Raw genomic sequence first — 21,420 nt, 5'->3', positions numbered from 1 at the left:
TTTACACAAAAGGGTACTTTGCAAACACAACATATCCAGTTGGAACGTATGGGCCTGTCTTTTGTACTACAATTCGCACAACGACGTGAAGTAGTATGTTCTGGCCGGTGGGCGCTATTTTTCAGACGTATTTCAGGGTCCACGTAAGGCTTATGTCTCTTAATTTCCACCACCTCCGATGTGGACCCACGCTTTTTGGTGCATTTCAGCTCCTCTTCAGCCAAAAGTCCTCTGTAAACTTGCCTCCTGAAATCTTTGAGCCTCAATGGATTGTCTTTGTCAGCCTTACCCAACTTGCAGAGCTCTGTGTAAACAATGTAAGAATTTACAATTGTTGCATCTAAAAAGTGGAAAAATAAACGATGCCACCATTTTTTAGACTTTCTGTTTATCGAGTAAACCGCCTTCTTTTGATCATACTTGTCCACATAATTCATGCAGTTGTTATAATTATTTAGAGCCAACGGACATGGCACCCTTGTGATCTCACCAGTTTTCTCTTTACGGTTGACATGCATGGCATCCTTTGGGTTGTGAAAGTTTGAAAGGAGGTGTACAGCTCTTCTATCTCTCCATTTTATCATGGAAATTCCTGTATCACTCACGTACCAGTCATATTCACCTCTTTTTAGGTTTTTATCATCCTTCATCTTCGGCAAATATTTTCTGGTTGATTGGACAGTTCCACATGAGCGAATATTCATATCTTTCAGCTGTTTTTGTAGGGGGTAACAATTAAAATAATTATCAAAGTAAACTGTGTAGTTACGACCTTGAATAGATTGACAAAAATTTAAGACAACTCTTGGCCCTAAGTTAGACTCACCAATTACCAATAGTCACCAATTTATCCAGTGTATATTTCAAATTTTAAGTTGTATCCATTTTCTGCACACATCATCCAGATCTTATAGCCTCTTTTAATGGGTTTTTTGGGCATGTATTGCTTCAATGTGCTGCGGCCTTTGAATTTAACCATGCTCTCGTCAATTCATATTCAAATTCATTGATGCCTGCTAGAGGTCAACTTAATTTCGATAAATTATATAAAATAAGGCCTTTGTTGAACTGCTTGTCAGACACCTTTGATCGAAATTACAAGCCATCACCTACTTTGGCAATTTTTTTTTTTTTTTTTTTTTTTTCTTTATTCATGAAATATTAATGTGTACAGTTTTTACATGCTTTTCTAGTGTGGTAGTCGAAAAGCATGTAAAAACTGTACACATTAATATTTCATGAATAAAGAAAAAAAAAAAAAAAAAAAAAAAAAAAATTGCCAAAGTAGGTGATGGCTTGTAATTTCGATCAAAGGTGTCTGACAAGCAGTTCAACAAAGGCCTTATTTTATATAATTTATCGAAATTAAGTTGACCTCTAGCAGGCATCAATGAATTGTCGTTGAGATGAAGGTTTGACAACAGCCAGCCAAACCTATGGACTGTCATAAATCTTGAAATATAGGGGTCGTGTAAATCAGGGGACGATGACCAATAGTCTCTATAACTGGGGGATTTTTTAATTCCCATTACTAAATTTAGTGCAATGCATTTTTTAATTTCCTGAACGGTTGTGGGTTGGTGATTTTTCCCGACTTGTTGTGCGTATAGATTGGTCTGGAAGCAGATATTTTCAATCAAACTAGGAGTCCAAAATTTCAGAAAAATTTCCAAAGGTGTGGGATTTTCCATCGTAAGAAAGTCATTATGTAGTCCTGTTTCTTCACGGAATTCACCAGGGAGGGCGGTATTGAACGTACGGCTCCATTTAGGCACGACTATAATCGCAGGTATGACAGGTGTAGATGCAGTTGTGCCTGGAACAGCAGCGGTGGATGACAAAACGGACATTGAGATATTAGGACTATACTGGGCAGATGGAGAAGACGATACTGGTCGGTTACGCGTACGCGAAAGATGAACATCAAAAGTAGATGGTGATTGTGAACCAGAAGGGCTGGATGTGCCTGCTATAGGGTGATCGAGTGTGGTAGATGAAGAAGACGCCGGGATTTGATTCCTCACACAAGATAGAGGCAGTTCATCATCATCATCGTCCGAAGAGGCGCTAACTGTGACATTTGCTAGATGCTCCTCCTGTAGATCCTCTTCCTCATTGTCTGAGCACCCATAACAACTGTCATCATCAGAAGGTATCTCTTCTAAAAGTATTCCTGCGATTTCTTCTTGGCGAAGACCTTTCTTCGGCATGGTGTATCTGTAAAATTATAAAATCAGAATAACCATGTTGTAAGACTAAAAAAATTACCTCAAGTACGGTGGTCGAAAAGCAAAACCACCAAAAAATTTCGAAAATACAAACAAATACTATATTTATATACATTTCTTATTGATAATTAAACAAATGAAATACAAGGGCACTAGAATTCATAAGAAATGGACAAAAATTCGAAATACATACCGTTATATTTCACTTTAAAGTCGGAGATCACAAAAAACCACAATTCGCTGGCAATTGTCAAACACATAACCAAACCGTGCAAAGCCACCTATTATCGCTATTGGAAACTAAATAGTAGAGAATCTATGTCTCACATGGCATTTAAAAAACTTGTCAATAGATGGCCGTTTTAGCATAATTATTTATTTTCAAGGTGGCCGAATTTTGAAACCACAGTACTTCAAAGAGTTAAATCATTGTGTTATTAAAAACACCACATCCATAGTTTCTCATTGAATTCACGCGGTAACAGTCAATTAAAGAATAGTTTGTCCGATATAACAAAACTTTTTCAAGAGAGGAATTTCAGATAAATGTGGATAATTGAACGTTGCCAGTTCTTTCGAAGCTCAGGTAAATATATTTTTTATTAGTACCAACTCAAATCTAAGCTTTTCAGTCTTTATGCAGTGAATAAAAACACTATTTAACAAATGTTAAGTGGTTTTTTTAAGTAATGCTTATTATATTTTTTCATTAATAAATACCGTAAGCTTTCCGATGGAAATTCAACGTCACGTCATAAAATGCGTGTTAAATAAGTGGTTGTTTGGCAAATCCAAGTCACTTTAAACCCCAAGTAGCTGTCAAAATATTCCAATAAACTGGATACGTTGTTAAAATTGCAATGCGGAGAGTTTACATAAATCTTTTTACTCAACCGTACATGTTTTTGGCTGCTGTGACAATGTCGGCAATAAATAGCTATTTTTGACGATGACAGATGCTGTCATGAATCTTTACTGTAAATAATTAAAAATATTAATAACTTAAAATGTTAACCCTGTCAACAAATTGTATGCTTCGTGAAAAATAGCGTGTGCTTGAAAAAATCTTTGTTGACCGGCTTATTGGGAGAATTGTGAAACTTGATGAAAAACAAAAAAAAACAAGCAAAATAATAATTACGTCTCCAATAATTGAATATCTCCCCGGAACAAGGATAGCTTTTTAGTAGTATTTTTAGTGTAGTAGTATTTTAGCTAATAATTGGTTTTTGATGAAATATTGATCAAAATAGTATTAGAGAGGTACTGGAATATTTTTTTTAATTACTGCCATGAAATTTTTTACCTTTTTCTTATTTACCTTCTTCATTTTCTGAAGAAATAACGCTTTTTCCTTAATTCGGTAGACACTAGAAATTTTTGGCGTTTATTACCTTTATTTAATTAAAAAAATATACCTCACGAAGCACACGCTTGCTGTGCTTTGTTTCGGATGTAGTTTTATTAACAAAATTGTGGGCATCAGGCTGGGAAGAAAAGTTTTGCTCTGTTTTACTTGTTTCAATAAAGTTCTCTGCACCCCATGCTTTTAGTAACTTTGGGTTAGCAAAAAAGTATTTATAATACTCAGCATCCCTTTGTGTTTCCTAGTGTTGCTTTAATAAATATTATCTAAACTGTCTAGTGCGGCAACTTTTTCTTTTAATAATTAATATTAGATTATGTTGGTGCCTAATGCGTTCAACAATACACATTATCCTGAAGAGGAGTCCGTCTTTACCAATTGTGAGATTATTGATAGATTGGTCTGACTGGACATCGAACCTTCAGTATATCATGGTCGTATTAAAGATTGTGCTATTTGTGTTTATTAAGCACATATCGAAATGCATATCGAAATGCATAAAAACATAGAAGTAGATGTGGAATTGTAAGGATCGGAAGTTCCTAACTATTTAAATATCACTAAACATAGCTCCTAATGGGGTAGTTATTGAAATAAAATACTACACATTAAAATATGTTATCTGTATTTCTCGTTGAAACTGAAGAAACGTTGCTTTGCTTGAATTAGTACTATATGGTGACCAAATCGAAATAGGCACATATTTCCCAACTTACCTCTTCTCTGCTTAATTTCCTTCCTTCAGGCTCAAAACGTACCCGTATCGTAGATTTCATAGTCTCACTGGTTTCGGATGATTGTACGGTGTCAATGAAGTATATATAATGTTAATATAATTGGTTCATATCAACAATCATCAAAGATTATGAAGGACGCAAGGCGGTCGTGCTGTGTCGTTTGATGTTTGCGGCAATTCATCTTCTACGCCTAGCCCTACGCGGAAATAAGTTGATTATTAGTTAATAACTTTAGTTTTATTAACAAAATTGTGGGCATCAGGCTGGGAAGAAAAGTTTTGCTCTGTTTTACTTGTTTCAATAAAGTTCTCTGCACCCCATGCTTTTAGTAACTTTGGGTTAGCAAAAAAGTATTTATAATACTCAGCATCCCTTTGTGTTTCCTAGTGTTGCTTTAATAAATATTATCTAAACTGTCTAGTGCGGCAACTTTTTCTTTTAATAATTAATATTAGATTATGTTGGTGCCTAATGCGTTCAACAATACACATTATCCTGAAGAGGAGTCCGTCTTTACCAATTGTGAGATTATTGATAGATTGGTCTGACTGGACATCGAACCTTCAGTATATCATGGTCGTATTAAAGATTGTGCTATTTGTGTTTATTAAGCACATATCGAAATGGAAATCTTGTAAATGATTTATCACCTACTAATAAATATAAAGCCCATCGTCCACAAAGCTACGCAAGTATCCGATAATCATGTTGTGTACTCACGTTGCAAACAACCTGTCATGCATAGTGCGTACACATCGCTACGTCATAAATCATAGTTACCAACATCAAATACTGTTGAATAGTTATAATACCTCCAACTATCGTCATTTCCCACACAAGCGAAGGGTCATGAATAATTTTGTTATGAACGGGAGCCACGGTACCAGCTCAATATGTTCGTAAATAGTCGACTCAATTGAACGACGCCGCGACGGCTCAATTGAACGGGAGCCGCGAGCTCAGAGCGTACGAGAATACTGTGCTCGCCAGATACGACTCGCTCGATAAAGCTCGCCCGGTACAGCTACGCCCCCCTGGGTATCTATTCCAGAGTCTTTACCACGAATTACTCGCCATGCGCCATCTACGAACGAAAATCTCTACGACTTTTGTCATAAGTTCTATATTTATACATTCTTGAGTGTCGCACGATTGAAGCGATGACTATGTTGGCAACCCTGAGAATATTGTTTATGTTTCTGATGTGTTTGAGGTTTCTATGGAGTTAATTTGAAATGTCAAAAACAAACCGGTGCCGCGTCGTTTTGTCAACGTTTTTATTTGTTACCGCACTTTTTCTGAAATGAATGGCGGTGGTGGATACATATCGAAATGCCAGAAAAATCTTTTAATAGAGCTGGTTGGTGCAGACGCAGAGTTGATGTCTGGCAAATTTTAATCTATTTTCACCGTCAGGGAATCCAGAAGAAGGTGGACAGAGATCGCCGAGAAGCTGTGTATTGCAGTCAACACCGCCGGTAAATCAGCCATTATATTACCTACAACTTGGTATCTATGTCAGGTAATGATTTTAGCAAAACAAACTTATCAGACCCGAGTGGTTAAAATAACTTTGCAGAACTAAACGAATCCGATACCAACTTCGAAAAGCGCGCGGGACAACTTTTTTTTTTGTATAAGGCAATTCACCAGGATGCAATGAGATTTTGACAGTTTTGCCGATCTCTACTGCTTCGACCCACTCGTTGTTTAAGTCGAATGAATTTTGACGTATAGCGTGTAGTATGTACTTTCGGTGAGACTCAAGAATAACAAACTCTACCAGTGTATGTACTTTCGGTGGAAATTGCGAGCGATTGAGACTGGGGAATAGATACCCAGCTGTGGCTCCCAGCTCCCAGCGTATGAATGATCGTACGACGTTTGGTACATGAAAAAAATAAGGTGCTAGGCACTTAGTAGGTGTAGTTACTCGTACATTTGTGCAAGTCAAGATGTCGGACTGTCACGTCTCTAGGCATGTAATAACTTGGAAATCTTAAAAGGCACTATTTTTCTAAAATATCTGCGAATAAAAAAAATAACCGTTCAATTGAGCGGTAGTACGGTTTACCAGGAGTCGTAAGAATACGCTACATCAAAAAGAGCTAGCTCAATAATACGACTTGCTCATTAACGACTCATCGCTATTCCGATAACATGGGTTGGTTTTCTTTTATGCTTTTTAATGGTTTTTTGTGAAATTTTTTTATTTTTTTTAAATGATGGAAATAAAAAATTTTAAATTTTTATATATTAAGTTAGGTAAACAAGATACTACCATACGGTTTTTTTTGCATATACATGAAAAGATATACATGCGACTTTCAGGTTTATATTAACAGTTATATGCCCAACACTGCAATCAAGTATTTTATCATTTCAATTATTTTCTACCATTGTCTGGAAGGAATGCAAGCTGTTACACTAGTGCCTCTAGCGACCAGCGTTGCTTGCCAATACTAGTGAATGCTGCCAATATTTTATCGGAGTTGGGCGAATTCTTAACTTTCTAGGGTAGGTATTCTCCAGCGTTGAGCTAACGAATTGTGACAAAATGTCTGACACAAGTGACGTCATAATTAAGTTGCACACGAAATGTCAGCATTGCATGCTTGTGTACATGTACGAACCTCCATGCGGATGTATGGTGGTACTCGTCAATATACTATCGTCGAGTAGGTATCGGAGACTTGCGCAGCCTTGTCAAGAAGGCCTAAGTCGTACCATTTATCCACTATGGTAATATTAAGTATATTTCTGAGACTTAATTTATTTATATAAATTTTTATTTTTTAAATGTTTGACAAATTCATTTGATCTATGTACTAAAACCAAAATTTGGTTATTAGAATAGAAAATTTTAATTATATGATAAAACTAGCAAAACTGTGTATTTTATAATAAATTGTTGAAAAACTATTATAAGTAAGAACGGTGAAGGTACGTTAAATATGATCCTTTTAGTATTCACACTGTTTAAAAAAACTTGTGTGATCATGAAACAATGTTGATAAAACATATTATTAACGGCATGTAGTGAAGCATCACTTGTATTCATTCCACAAAGATTTTATTTATATTGTTTGTTAATTAACCTTAGCAATTTTTTATGTTTGGTTTTATGAAATGTTTTTCAATTTATAATGTATTATTTCACCCAAGTTTTTAACTATCAAATCATGGAAGAATTTTAAATGTATTTTATATTTAGTTTCCGAAGCCTGCACGGCCTTAGGCGCAGATATGAAATGTCACGCACAGCACATCTCGGATAAATAAAACGGCTGCCAAGTCAGGGATTTCGTGCCCCGATCGGATTTGCGATCCAATTCAGCATTCAATTCAACACAATTCAGCTTCATCCACGTTGCAAAATTTTCATTGAAGATGAATCAAATGTCACGATTTTGCTCGTGCTTATGGATTCAAATTATATACAAAGCCATTGGTATCAAAATTTGGGATTTCAGGCCACGTTATAAAAAATCAGTATCTTTGAATACCCTTTTAAAGATGCAGAACACGGTTTTTGAATTTATCTAAAACCTCTCTCCAAGTTTTTGAATACATAAAATTAGTTATAATAATGTGTTTAGTTATACCTACACGAATGAAAGTAACTGCTTGGAGTCAGTTGGTTTATATAAATTTTTGAGAATGTTGCGAGTCTGAAAAAAGTTGGGAAGAGAAGTAGATGTGGAGTTGTAAGGATCGAAAGTTTCTAACTATTTAAATATCACTAAACATAGCTCGTAATGGGGTAGTTATTGAAATAAAATACTACACATTAAAATATTATGTTATATGTATTTCTCGTTGAAACTGAAGAAACGTTGCATTGCTTGAATTAGTACTATATGGTGACCAAATCGAAATAGGCACATATTTCCCAACTTTCCTCTTCTTTACTTAATTTCCTTCCTTCAGGCTCAAAATGTACCCCAATTATTGTAGATTTCATAGTCTCACTGGCTTCGGATGATTGTACGGTGTCAATGAAGTATATATTAATAAGTATATGTTAATATAATTAGTTCATATCAATGATCATCAAAGATTATGAAGGACGCAAGGCGGTCGTGCTGTGTCGTTTGATGTTTGCGGCAATTCATCTTCTACGCCTAGCCCTACGCGGAAATAAGGTGATTATTAGTTAATAACTTTGTTGAAAGCATTCAACGTTCCAGGAAAATTACACAAGTGAGGCAGAACTTAAGTCCCGAAGTTTTACTATTCATGTAACAATTTTATAATTGACACAATTCACCTGTTTCTCGCTCTCGGGAAATCGTCTAAATGTCTACGTACCTACAAGAAATCTGTATTTGAAAATATTTATTCGTATTGAAAAGTATTTCTACCCAGCTTTATCTTAATTACTTAACTTAACCAAAACTTATCAAAGATGTTACAAGCTGAAAATAGCTTCCATTTTTTAGAAAAAATAATAATTTTATGACCCCAGATATAACGTAACAAACTATTTTTTTATACATTTATTACACTTTTCACGTTTTAAAAAAATACCTTTGGAAGCATTAAATTTTTTTCTTTATTAAAATATCATAGTTTATGTTGTTAGGAGTTACCATTCGTTTCTTTTCGCTGGGTAAGTATTTGAGTTTAGATTGTGATTTTAGAAAATTGTTCATATAAAACTGTTTTTTTAGGCTACATAATATAATATATTTTTTCTCTATCCTGAAATTTTGTTTTCTTGTCGTTACAATTCAGGACGTTGCAAACCTAATGACATTTATTAGGATACATAGGTTGCTGTTTAATTAATGGGTAGGACATTTCCATTGCGCATCTTATACAGTAGGTACCTACTCTTATAACTTTCTGTGTTGAGTGTTACGTCATGTAAAAAAATGTAGTTACTTTGTTAAATTACAGGGAATTGCAGTGAGCTTTTTGTGTAATTGATAAAAAACTACAAATTTTTACTTAAAAAACTTAGTATTCGGTAATTAGGCAGGTATGTACATATTATCAACACATACCAACTAAGTATAGAATACGTATTTTATTCAGTCTTTGGTAACCTACAACATAAATTACAATTATTTTTGTTGACTTAATAAAATCTTTCACCACATATTTACTACCAGAATTACATGATATCATAGATTAAGAACATATTTAAAGCTTATTGTGAATATCGCTCAAGATTCCCAACTGCCTCCTGCAGACTGGAGTCAGTTATACTATGGCATCCCTAAATGGGGAATGTTCTGAAGCTGTAGGTATGGTGAGGGGTATGATAAGAAGTTGGAAAAGAGGAAGGTGGGAAAGATACAGCTTTTACATCTACGTAATTCTTCAATCACCCCTATTCAGTGGTACGCTGTACTGTTTGCATACGGATTCAAAGAAAAGTTCGAAGCAGCTTCGCCATGAATTAAAATTTTCCAAGAATCTTATACCTCTCTATAATCAACCGCAAATATATAATATCCAATTCAATAAATCTAAAGGCTTGAAAAATACAAAATATTCTATATTTTATTGTAAATTACAGAGTGGCAAATAGGAAGTCGTCTTTTCTGAGGGATTCTCCGAAGGTTACTTTCTTACTCTGACTTTTTGCTTCAAAGGCGTCACGTAACGCGATACATTTCGAATGAATGGTTCACGATATATTCAACAGGAGTTTTATATTCAAAAGTGTTTCTAAGAGCTTAAAAATATAACTGCACCAGAAAATAAACACTTAAATTCGTATGAAACCGACAAAAGAGTGAAAAACATTTGTTATGGCTTCAACTCGGTTGTTTGTTTGACACCTGAAGCTACATTAGTGCTAACACGAAGGAAAAAATATTATTGGTGAACGAAAAAAAACTATATAATGTTTAATGCAATCATTGCTAAAAAATGTAAAGATGCGGTGTGTACGTATTAAATTTTATTATTTTATTTTCATATATGTTTATAATCATTTTTATATCTTCGCATTCCCAGATAGTTCTCTTCGTGCTATGAGAATTGCTTATGGAGCAATTCTCTGGCGGTGTTGAAGGAGTAGTATAAAGGCAAACTTCATATTAATAAAACTTTATTACCTGCCATAACTTTTGGCATAAAAATAAACCCTTAAAAGAACGTGTCACATGGTCTGCGCATGACAATAGGGGGAGGTTTTCACATGGGGAGTCATTAAAAAGTTCATAGTTAGCAGTGACAGTATTTTAGTGGCTCTTTTTATAATTCTATCACACCTACAGTTATAGAGATTATAGAGTATTTGCCTCTTATTAGGTATATTATTATCGGTTCCATGCTAACTCAACACAGTGACTATTCAACACACCTTTAAAAAGTGATATAAAGTCATTAAAAACCATGGAAAAAAATTATTAACCTAACCTAACCTACTTAACCCAGTTAATAAAGTTTTTGTTTCATCACTTTCCATGACTTTATATAAAATTTTAAAAATATGATGAATTATCATTTTGATGATTTATCCGGTCACCATTATTATCCACTTAAGATAACAATATAGACATTAGAAACTTTTGAGTATAATCTTTCAGATTTCATTGTAATAAATGATATGACGAAGTATTTATTCATTGCGAGTAATATACAGTATACTTGCGGCACGTTCCAGAGTATGTAAGTTTTACTTGCAGTATCATTCTGGCGTAAGACCATAATTCGGAATTGAAACTCTGTTTGAAATGGCCTTAGCGGTGTTCAGTATCCAGATCTGAATATCCAGGTATTCCTCCACCATTATCTTCCCCATTGTCTTCATTTCCCCACCACTTTCAGCCTAACAACATATTATAATTGAGGATGTTTCACTGGAACTAGACGGTTAGAAACAGTTGGGACTTTTGTGCGATTTTAAACACATACAATAAAAAACAAGAATTTGCATTCTATTTCTCAGAATTAAATTAAAAATTCACTGGGAAAGTATGCTATAATCTTGTTACTAAAATAATGAGTCATTTTCTTCACTTTAGCGTGTTGCCGCCATTTATCCATTTTTTCTATTTATAAATTTATTTGAAAAAAACCTTATCATAATTGATATGTCCATTTAATATCAAATACTGTATTTTCCCCAAAGATAGCATAATAATATTTCTTTCCCATAATAATATTTGTAATATGATCGTGCGGCTATGGGTTGCTAATTAACACTTCCACCCCGGACCGGGGTTATAATTCTACACTAACTAGAGTTTTAAGCTGTATCTAGATGGTTTTTTACACCATATAACAAATAATTTAGGTAATCTTAGAAAAACTATTCAGCTATCGATCTGCATTTAAAAAATTTATATCGCATTACTACTTTTTAAGATATTAAATAAATTACATCTAAATCTGATAGAATATTTTTTACGGGGCGGGACTTTATAAACGTTTCCACGAACTGGACGAAGATCCTGCCGAAGCCGGTAGCCGAAAGATAAATTTTGCATTGTAATAAAAAGGGCTACACCGTTATAATTGAGTCACGCTAGTATTCTTATTATCACTTTACCATTTTGCTTTACCTAATGATTGACCGGAATTGAAATGGGAGAGGCGGTAACTGGACAATTTTTAAGGGATAGTAAGTAATTTCTTAGTTATTAATGAAAAGGACTTAATCCGAATCGGTGACACAGCGCTTCTCATATGTCCTTTTGAAATACTAAGATATTCACTTGGCGGTCCCAGACCATTTCGTCTGGGTAACATCCGGCGCAGGTGTCCTTATACATTCTATGAGCAACACATTTTAGGAACACAATTAAAATTGCATCTGTCTCTGTTTGTCGTATGAAATACAAATAGACCAGAAAGAGACAATTATTTTTTTAAATTTGTTGGAATTTGGAAGATAGAACTTGCTCAAAAGTTTAAAGTACAGTATGATTGAAGACTGCAGCGAATAAATAGTGTTTTCGGTTATTGCTAACTTGTGTTTTGGTGTTAAATAATTCTCTTTGGGAACGGACCAGTTTCACAGTGCTACGGGCGTCTTCAGATTGGTAAGTACATTTATCTTATGCAATGGCGTATAAAAGTATATGTTTCAGGGGTGTTAACTAACTAACTAACCATCACGCCGTTTCCCCGCAGGGGTAGGCAGAGAGGACGGACCGCCAAACAACTCGGTCTTGGCACACACTCTTTGCCTCATTCACATTCATACATCGTCTCATACATACTCTTCTATTTTTCTGACTCTTGACATGACCCGACTCAAGTATCTGATTCACTTGATCGTGCCATGTCTTCCTCGGGCGTCCCCTACTTCTTACACCATTCACACTTGCGTCATATATTCTCCTTACGCTCCTTTCTTCATTCATTCGCTCTACATGCCCAAACCATCTGAGGGTCCCTTTCTTAATTTTACTCATTACGCTCACATCAGCCTTGCATTCTTTGCGGATATCCACATTACTCACACGATCATACATGGTTTTACCACACGTACGCCTCAGGGATCTCATCTCTACAGCATTCAGCCTACTTTCATCCTTCCTCTGCCAGTTCCATGCTTCACTGCCATACATCAGGGTAGGTACCAGCACTCCATTGTGGACTGCCAGCTTTGCTTCTTTGGACAGCTTTTTGTTGGCGCCTACGGCATTTAACCCACCATTTATGGAGTTACCTGCATTCACCCTTCTTTCAATATCCCTATCAGCCTTCCCATCTCTCGTAAACATACTTCCCAAATACACAAACTCATCCACTTGCTCCAAGTATTCATCATTCACAACTATATTGCACACTGTTTTCATACTCTCTCTTTCAAATACCATGACTTTGGACTTACTTACATTCATAAACATTATTTATTCTCCACAATATTAAAATATTGCATTTTAATAGTTTGCTTTTATTGATGGTATCAGTGTCAAAATTTCTCGGTGTATTATTATTATAACTGCATATTATTGCAGCTTGTTTTTGCGCTTTTACTCAAAATGTTCATTTGGTTCCCATATTCTTTTATTTTATGATAAAAATTATTATATTAATTCTAAATTTATTTTCATGTAAACATTATGTATTCCATTGCTCAAACCATACAATTTATAGAATAATCGTACTACTAGTAGTACTAATAGTACCTACTAGTTTTTCACGCATTAGAATATGACCATATGATTTAAATAGCGCCGTTTTTGTGAAAATTCACCTCAAGAAGCGTTAAATTTAGTCTTACATTAATTATAATTAACAAAAAGGTATCATTTAATTCTTTTCTTTATGTGAAATAATAATTTCAAGATGTTTTTGTTATTTATTTTATTTTATCTTCGTTATTTGATAGATCATTAAAAACATAAAAATGTAAACACATAATCAACGGAAGGCACCCATGGTTATTTTTTGGATGCATAAATTTTCGATTTGAGATATTTTGAGAATATCAATCTCAGATGGGAAGGCTGATAGAGATATTGAAAGATGGGTAAATGCAGGTAACTCCATTAATGGAGGACTGAATTCCGTTGGCGCCAACAAAAAGCTGTCTAAAGAAGCGAAGCTAGTAGTCCACAGTGGAATGCTTGTACCTACCCTGATGTATGGCAGTGAGGCATGGAACTGGCAGATGATGATGATGAAAGTAGACTGAATGCTGTTGATATGAGATCCCTGAGGAGTATGTGTGGTAAAACCATATTTGATCGTATGAGAAATGTGGAAATCTGCAAAGAATGCAAGGCTGATGTAAGTGCAATGAGTAAAATTACAATATGCCCATGCTATTGATTATATTACGACTGGCAATTTAATGTTATTTTTCTTGGAAGCCTCGAACCAGGTGAAGGTAGTTATAATGTGTTGATTGTTTTGAGAAAGGAATTGTGGAGCGGGAAAACGAAAAATTAAAAACAATCATTGATTATAAATTTTATGAATAAAAGTGTTGTTTTCTAATACACTACACATATATTAATAGTAGGGGCAGGTAGGTAGGTACTTACGACTTTTAGAAAACCTATTTTGGATAAAACGAGTAATCGCTCTAAGGAGAAAATTTAGTTTTTTGTGCTCGCTATAACCAAGTTTGACTGTATATATATATTCATATATCGTCTCATATATATATATATATATGAGACGATATATGAATGTGAATGAGGCAAAGAGTGTGTACCAAGACCGAGTTTTTGGCGGTCTGTCCTCTCTGCCTAGGTACCCCTGCGGGAAACGACGTGATGATTAGATATTTAGTTAGTTATTATTGAAAAGTAAGTGGGTTGATGCTACATAATTACTTTTTTCTGATTACAGATTGCAGGCTCTGATTGCAGATTCAGTTACGATATCAAGTTTACCTACTTACTTTTTAAATTTACACAATTCTAAAAAAATGCCCAAAAAATTTTTAAACGCTGAGCAGGTGCGAGCGTTATTAGAGAAAGACTCTGGTAGTGATGAGTCAAACAGTGATTTTGAATTTGAAAACATTCAAAACACATCGGACATTGAAGATCATGTTTCTTTTGAAAGTTCTTCTGAAAGTGAATCCGACACCTCTGACGAAGATGCCGAAAAGATTACTGATGAAACGGAAGAAAAATCTTTTACTTCCAAATCTGGATTTAAGTGGAGTTCCGTTCCTCCGACACAATCCCGTAGTAGGCAACACAATATTGTTTACTCTCGTCCTGGCCTGACAAATGAAAGCAAAAATATTTCATCTATTGGAGACGCATTTTCATTGTTTATTACTGACGATATTCTCAAAGAAATAGTTACTGAAACCCAACGTTTTTGTGTGAGGGAAAACAAGGGCACAGCCGATGATGCATCAATTTCTACGGATGAAATTAAATCCTTTATCGGCATATTGCTTGCTGCTGGGAGAAACCGTTGCAGAAAGATGCAGTTGAAAGAGTTGTGGACAACGAATGATCTATTTAGGCAATTTTTTTATACAGCAGCTATGTCTAGAGATAGATTTGCATTCTTATTTAGTACTCTACGATTTGATGATAGAGTGACTAGGCACGAAAGAATCGCACAAAGTGGGACAAAACTGGAGGCGATAAAATCAATTTATGAAAATTTTAACGCAGCTTGCACTAGAAATTACTCCCCGGATTCCCACATCACCGTAGACGAACGTTTGGCGACGTACCGGGGATCATGTCCTTTCCGTGTATACATGAAAAGCAAACCTGGACGATACGGAATTAAAATATGGGTGGCAGCTGATGCCAAAACAGCCTATATTTTAAATACTCAAGTATACACGGGCAAAATTGGCAATGCCCGAGAAGTAAATCAGGGGTTACGAGTCGTAACTGACTTAGTAGCACCATATTACGGTTCTGGAAGAGGTGTTACGACAGACAACTTTTTCACGTCAATACCTCTTGCCAATAAATTATTGGATAATAATTTGACGCTGACTGGTACATTGAGGTCGAATAAAAGAGAAATTCCAAAAGAATTTTTACCTTCTCCGCAAAGGGAATTACATACAAGCCTTTTTGGTTTTACCGATGCACTTACAATTGTTTCTTATGTGCCGAAAAAGAAGAGTGCAGTGGCTCTTCTTTCAACCGAATTCCACGACGACAAAATTTCATCAGCGTCAGAGTCAAAAAAGCCAGATATAATATTACATTACAACTCAACAAAGGGGGCTGTAGACACCGGGGACAAAATGACAAGGGAATATTCCTGCGTTAGGTCGACAAGAAGGTGGCCATTTCGTATTTTCATGGAGATTTTAGATATGGCTGCCTTGAATGCTTATGTTATTTGGATCACTAAATATCCAGAATGGCATTCAAATGACCGAAGCAGACGAAAAATCTTTATCAGGGAGTTGGCCATGGACTTAGTGAAAAACAACATTAAAAGTAGAAAAGAAAGCGGTGTAAAATTTCACAAAGCGCAGCAATACGGCTTCGAATTATTTGAAAAAGTTATGCCGAGCACAAGCGACGATATTGTATTAAATGAAGTACAAGTTTTACCTACCAAGGCAATACGAAGACGGTGTTATCTTTGCCCGCGCAACATTGATAGAAAAACTAAGCTGTGTTGTTATACTTGCAGGAAATCTATTTGTGTTCTGCACAGGGTCCAAGAAAATTTTTGTACTAACTGTAAAACTATCAAGGACAATGCCAATAATGAATGTTGTTAAAATAATAAAAGTTGCTTAGGACGGATCTTTTGACAGATTTTAAACAATTCATCAAATTTTGATGTTAATTTTCAGGTTCTGCGAAAGTTCTATTCAAGTTCCGATATTATTTCAGTTCTGTGAAGTACCTGGCCTATACTGATATCATAACAGAACTTGAATAGAAATTTCATAGAACTTTAAAATTAACAAACAATCTGTCATTTTTGTAATAAGCATATCCGACCTTTAGAAATTTCTTCTATTATTCACTTTTTCTAGTATTTTTGCTGTTTCTTTTCAAGTCATCACTATACTAATGGTGCCATGATCTGCAATTTTAGGTTTGTCTAGTATTTTAGAATTTGTTCACGTTCATTTGATTACACAAACTCAATTAGTGTACTGGTTGTTTGTGTTATCTTGGTGTATTCTCAGTCGAATTGTTTCATTTTTAAAATGATCACGTTGGAAAATATTTTGCATAAAAATCCGTTTTGTTTATTTCATATTAATATTATAGTTTTTAATAATAAATTACGTGTATTTTAAATAATTAAAGCATTCATGATAGTGCATGTAGTCACTTACTAACATTTGGTAAATGAACAACATATTTTTCTATAAGAAAACAAACATTTTTCGACCATATCTTTTGTGCTTTTAATCATTTCTCTGTTTATCACTTTTTTATAAGAAGTCCCTCTACTGTTTTAGACGTGGTGCACTTTTCTCATTTTCCATTTAAATTTATGTATAAAGGTTTCAATTGCTCAAAGCATAGTGGTCATTTGGAAATTGTTAATTTATGCGATTGTTTATTGATAACTTGATATCAATTTTACAATGTTTTCCAGAACATCTAGTTCACTTTTGCAGTCTTGTGCAATAAGTATATATCCAGGAGTCATTACGCTATAATATCTTACAAGTGAAATGTTGTCAAAAACCGGACATAATATCCAATAGTTACTGTACCTTCTTATAACATTATATTTTATGTTTTTCCATCAAATTACGCAAAAATTGTGTTGTTAACGTCAGCTTGTTTTTGTTTTGTCTTCTTTTATAAATATGATCCCAATTTTAGATTAGATTATTTCTTGGTAATCACTTTGCATTTCATTTTTTCATACAATTTATTCTGGAGTATATTTATTCGATTTACCAATAAATTAAAGTTTGGGATATGTATGTACCAAAATTAATAGCTGACAGAATTATTCGCTATTTAATAATGCTGATTTTATTCCATGTTGTTTGGGTTTAACTTTCATCGTGTTGTGTGTGTTTTTCTAAATTGTGAATTTTTATTTAAAAAGTTATTGTCTTCTAGCTAGGTTATAATTTTCGTTTATTTCATCTTCAATTTTGGGAACTCGTGCCGTGTGTATATGTTACATTCCACTTGCTCAAGAAAAAAAATTCTTTGTAATAATACGATAAAGAGTAAATATCTTACATTTCAAGTTGTGATTTTCATCACGCGATTTGTGTATAATATGTAAATATAACGATCGTCCAGTTGATTAGTCAGACATCTCCGAAGAATCGGAATTTGAGTTGAGTATACAGTTATATGTAAAATGAAAAAACAAACAAAATATATGTTTTCTGGGTTATTTGTAGAAAATTTAAAAATGTCGTACTAATGTACCGAACCGTTATACTTCCCGGTGTTATTTTTTTATAGCATATTTAATTTATAAAATACAGACACATGTAAATAATATTTGGTTTATGGCGAGCATTCGAACATTGCTTTCCTCATTATCTCAAAACTTTGTATTTAGAGATGTCTGACTAATCAACTGGATGATCGACATGTCTTGTTTACCAGTAATAGGTATGTTCATTATACTATATGTGTAATAATTTTTGCTAATATCTAATGTTTGTTTCATAAAACTCATTTATTATAAAGTAGGTACCTACCTTATGTGTTTCCAAAATGTTGAGGTGTATTTTTGTAAAAATATAATATTTTGAGGTGTGTTTTTTGTCTTTTTGTAAATTTCTTCATTTTACTACGATATTATGTGTGTAAGATATTTTAAAATTATATTAAAATTATGTTTTATATTACGAATGTCTTTTTCTATTTTCTATTATAATTTTGCAATTTTCAGTTTATTTAATCAATCCCTATAAATGGTCACCATAAAAGAGATAGCCTCCTAGTATGATGACGTTTCTATTCTAAATGGTGGTTTTTGTTCAGGGCAATACTGAACGCATTTCCCATCCTTGGCCGTGCGGAAAATATATTATATTAAATGCATTATATTTTATGAATTATTTATGAAATATCACATAATTATTGAATTAATTTGCGCTTGCTGGGATTTTGAACCCGCGACCCAGAATCTCAACCATTTGACCATGGGGGCCGTCATTACTAAGAAAAAGAGAGAAATTCTCCGGTTTCTCATATGTATCCTATTACGAGTTTATAAATACCGTTTCCAGATCTCTCATAAATATTGTTTATCAAAAACGGGGAATTCTCAGGCTACAATAAAAAAATATTTATTTCAAGATTGGATTTCAATACTTTAAAAATACCTTATTTTTAACAATTTGAAGTTATTAAAAATACCTTATTTTTTACAATTTTATTTGATAAAACATTACAAAACAAAACCATTCACCGTTAAAAATGTAAAACATACCTACATAAATGGATCAGTGAAAAACTATAAACTCAATATATACCTATTCAAGCAAACGCATCATTTATGATTACAGGTTAACTGCGGCACGATGCTAGATGATACTCTAAATGAAATTATAATAAAAACAATCAGAAATAAGATATTAATTATTTTTTTTTTTGTAAACTAATGTTTAAGACAAGAATTTTTTTTCATAGCACAAAGGGTAACATTTATTTATAAGCAATAATTATTAGCTTGAAACACTCATCCACATTGAAAAATCTCCCGAGAAAAGATACATAATAATAATAAGAATAATTGTAGAAATAAAATAATTTAATACCTACATTAAATATCAACATACAACATTTGTTTCAAAATATTTAACATCCGTACCTAGTTTAGTAGTACGTAGTAGTTTTCATAAACTATAAAAGTAAAAAATACATATCCATCATTTACAGACCACCCTATGCAAGAAACTAGCCACCCACGTCGACGCTTAATCGCCAATCGGCAGTCGAGATTCGGAAACGAGGCGCGATGCTTGCTACGTACCCGCCTTCTCCGTTTTCTTTGAAAACATATGCGTTATGGTCTAAATTCATTAGAACATTAATTATGACTTTATTTATGAAACGATTTTGATAATGACTACTGAAATATGTAATATATACTTCCCTCTAATTATAACCAAAACAAATTTCATCGAATTATGTCATTAACACCTTTTAATAAGCAAAACAAATTGGGGGACTGAGTGACCCCGCTTCGGATCCAATGTGATTTTTTTCTTTCCGGGACGAAAGGGTTAATAGGCCGAACGCCATTAGCGGCGATGTATCACATAATTACTGAGTGCCCACAGAGATAACTACATGACGTGTTCCCAGGCAAGGGAGTTCGACATACCGCGATTGCACGGCTACGGATGTGCTACGAACTACGGCATCGTAGCACTTGATTAACCCGCTACACCAGACTATGGGCGTTGTCACCATGTAGTCATAAGATTGGGTGGCGTGTGTTGATGTTTGTACGTTATACGGCCACAGGAAAATAAACCGCAGAGTAAGAAGACGTTAGTTTGCTTACGTTCACAAATAGATTAATATGCAATACATAGAATATCCGAGATAGGTCTTAGGATAAGTTTTTTACATAAAATATTGCGTTGTTTGTTGTTTGCAGTTATACACTAATAGCTTAAAAATAAACAGCACTCTTGGTTGTCATATCATATAAATAGTGGTTACAAAAGATACCAGAAAGAGGAAGTAACGAATCACAATCACGGCTTCACGTGTTTTGTCGATATCGTGGGTTTTTTTGTGAATAAACGTATCAGATTACGTTCAATCAGGCTAAAAGTATGATAGAATACATTTTTAAGTTAATCGATAAGTTTTATTATTGTTTTTTTGGTAAACTAATGTTTAAGACAAGATTTTTTATGCATATCACAAAGGGTAACAATTATTTTACAAGCAATTATTATTCGCCTGAAACACTCATCCACATTGAAAAATCTCCTGATAAAAGATACATGACGCCAACGGGACTCGAACCCGTGTCCCTTCGATTTTCGGTCGACAGCTCTGACCACTGAGCTATGGCGGCTTATCTCTTATCCGCGAAATAATTCAATATATACTAGTGTTTCATTCAACAATTTCTGTTTGTTACATTTTTTCACCTGAAAACAACCAACTTTATTTTATATGAGAAAAGCATTGTAAGTGCTAACTCTCTCACTAGATGGCGTCGAGACAAATTGTCTACATTTTTAGGTGAAATACTAGAACTTGTCAAATATTAATTATTATTTTTTTGGTAAACTAATGTTTAAGACAAGATTTTTTATGCATAGCCCAAACGGACCACCTGAAAACAACCAACTAACAAAAATAAAATACTGCACCCCACGTTGCTCCAAATGGGACACTTTTTTTACTTTTATATAGATTATTTTTTTTGTGAACTACCCAAGTATGTAGTGAAAATTTAAGTCAAGTCAAGTCAAAAGAAGTGCAGCCTCCCAATCTTGTAGGCGGGTTTGCCGATGGGTTAGTGATAGAAGTATGCCTGTATCGGCATTTTTTTATTATTTAATAATTAATCAATTTACTGAGCATAATAATTCATTTAAGCTAAAATAATTCATAAAACTAGTTTTCACTGTTTTTTGATTTTTTTTTAATGAGTCTTTTCTAAAGAAGCTGGCGCTTGTGTTAAAAAGAGTGGTGAGCATCAAGATAAAGAATATTTAGTGTTTGTAATTATGATTTAAGGAAATATGAATATTAAAAAATAT

General features: G+C 34.0%; 1 long non-coding RNA gene and 1 other non-coding gene across 2 annotated transcripts; both read right to left on the bottom strand.

The window, feature by feature from the left end:
• Positions 1-1,897: 1,897 nt before the first annotated feature.
• On the bottom strand, positions 1,898-2,622 carry LOC149426280 (uncharacterized). The gene is made up of 2 exons (XR_016302715.1): positions 2,422-2,622; positions 1,898-2,217 (listed from the first exon to the last, which is right to left on the bottom strand). It is a non-coding gene; the product is annotated as an uncharacterized LOC149426280 (long non-coding RNA).
• Positions 2,623-20,653: 18,031 nt separating this feature from the next.
• TRNAF-GAA (transfer RNA phenylalanine (anticodon GAA)) lies at positions 20,654-20,726 on the bottom strand. Its single transcript has one exon. It is a non-coding gene; the product is annotated as a tRNA-Phe (tRNA).
• Between the last annotated feature and the right edge of the window lie 694 nt (positions 20,727-21,420).

The sequence above is a fragment of the Hesperophylax consimilis genome, chromosome 1 (assembly GCF_061612785.1).
Source record: "Hesperophylax consimilis isolate HC1 chromosome 1, BYU_Hcon_1.0, whole genome shotgun sequence".
Lineage (NCBI taxonomy): Eukaryota > Metazoa > Arthropoda > Insecta > Trichoptera > Limnephilidae > Hesperophylax > Hesperophylax consimilis.
Note: the sequence above shows the minus strand (reverse complement) of the source record. Positions and strands in the feature narration are given on the sequence as shown.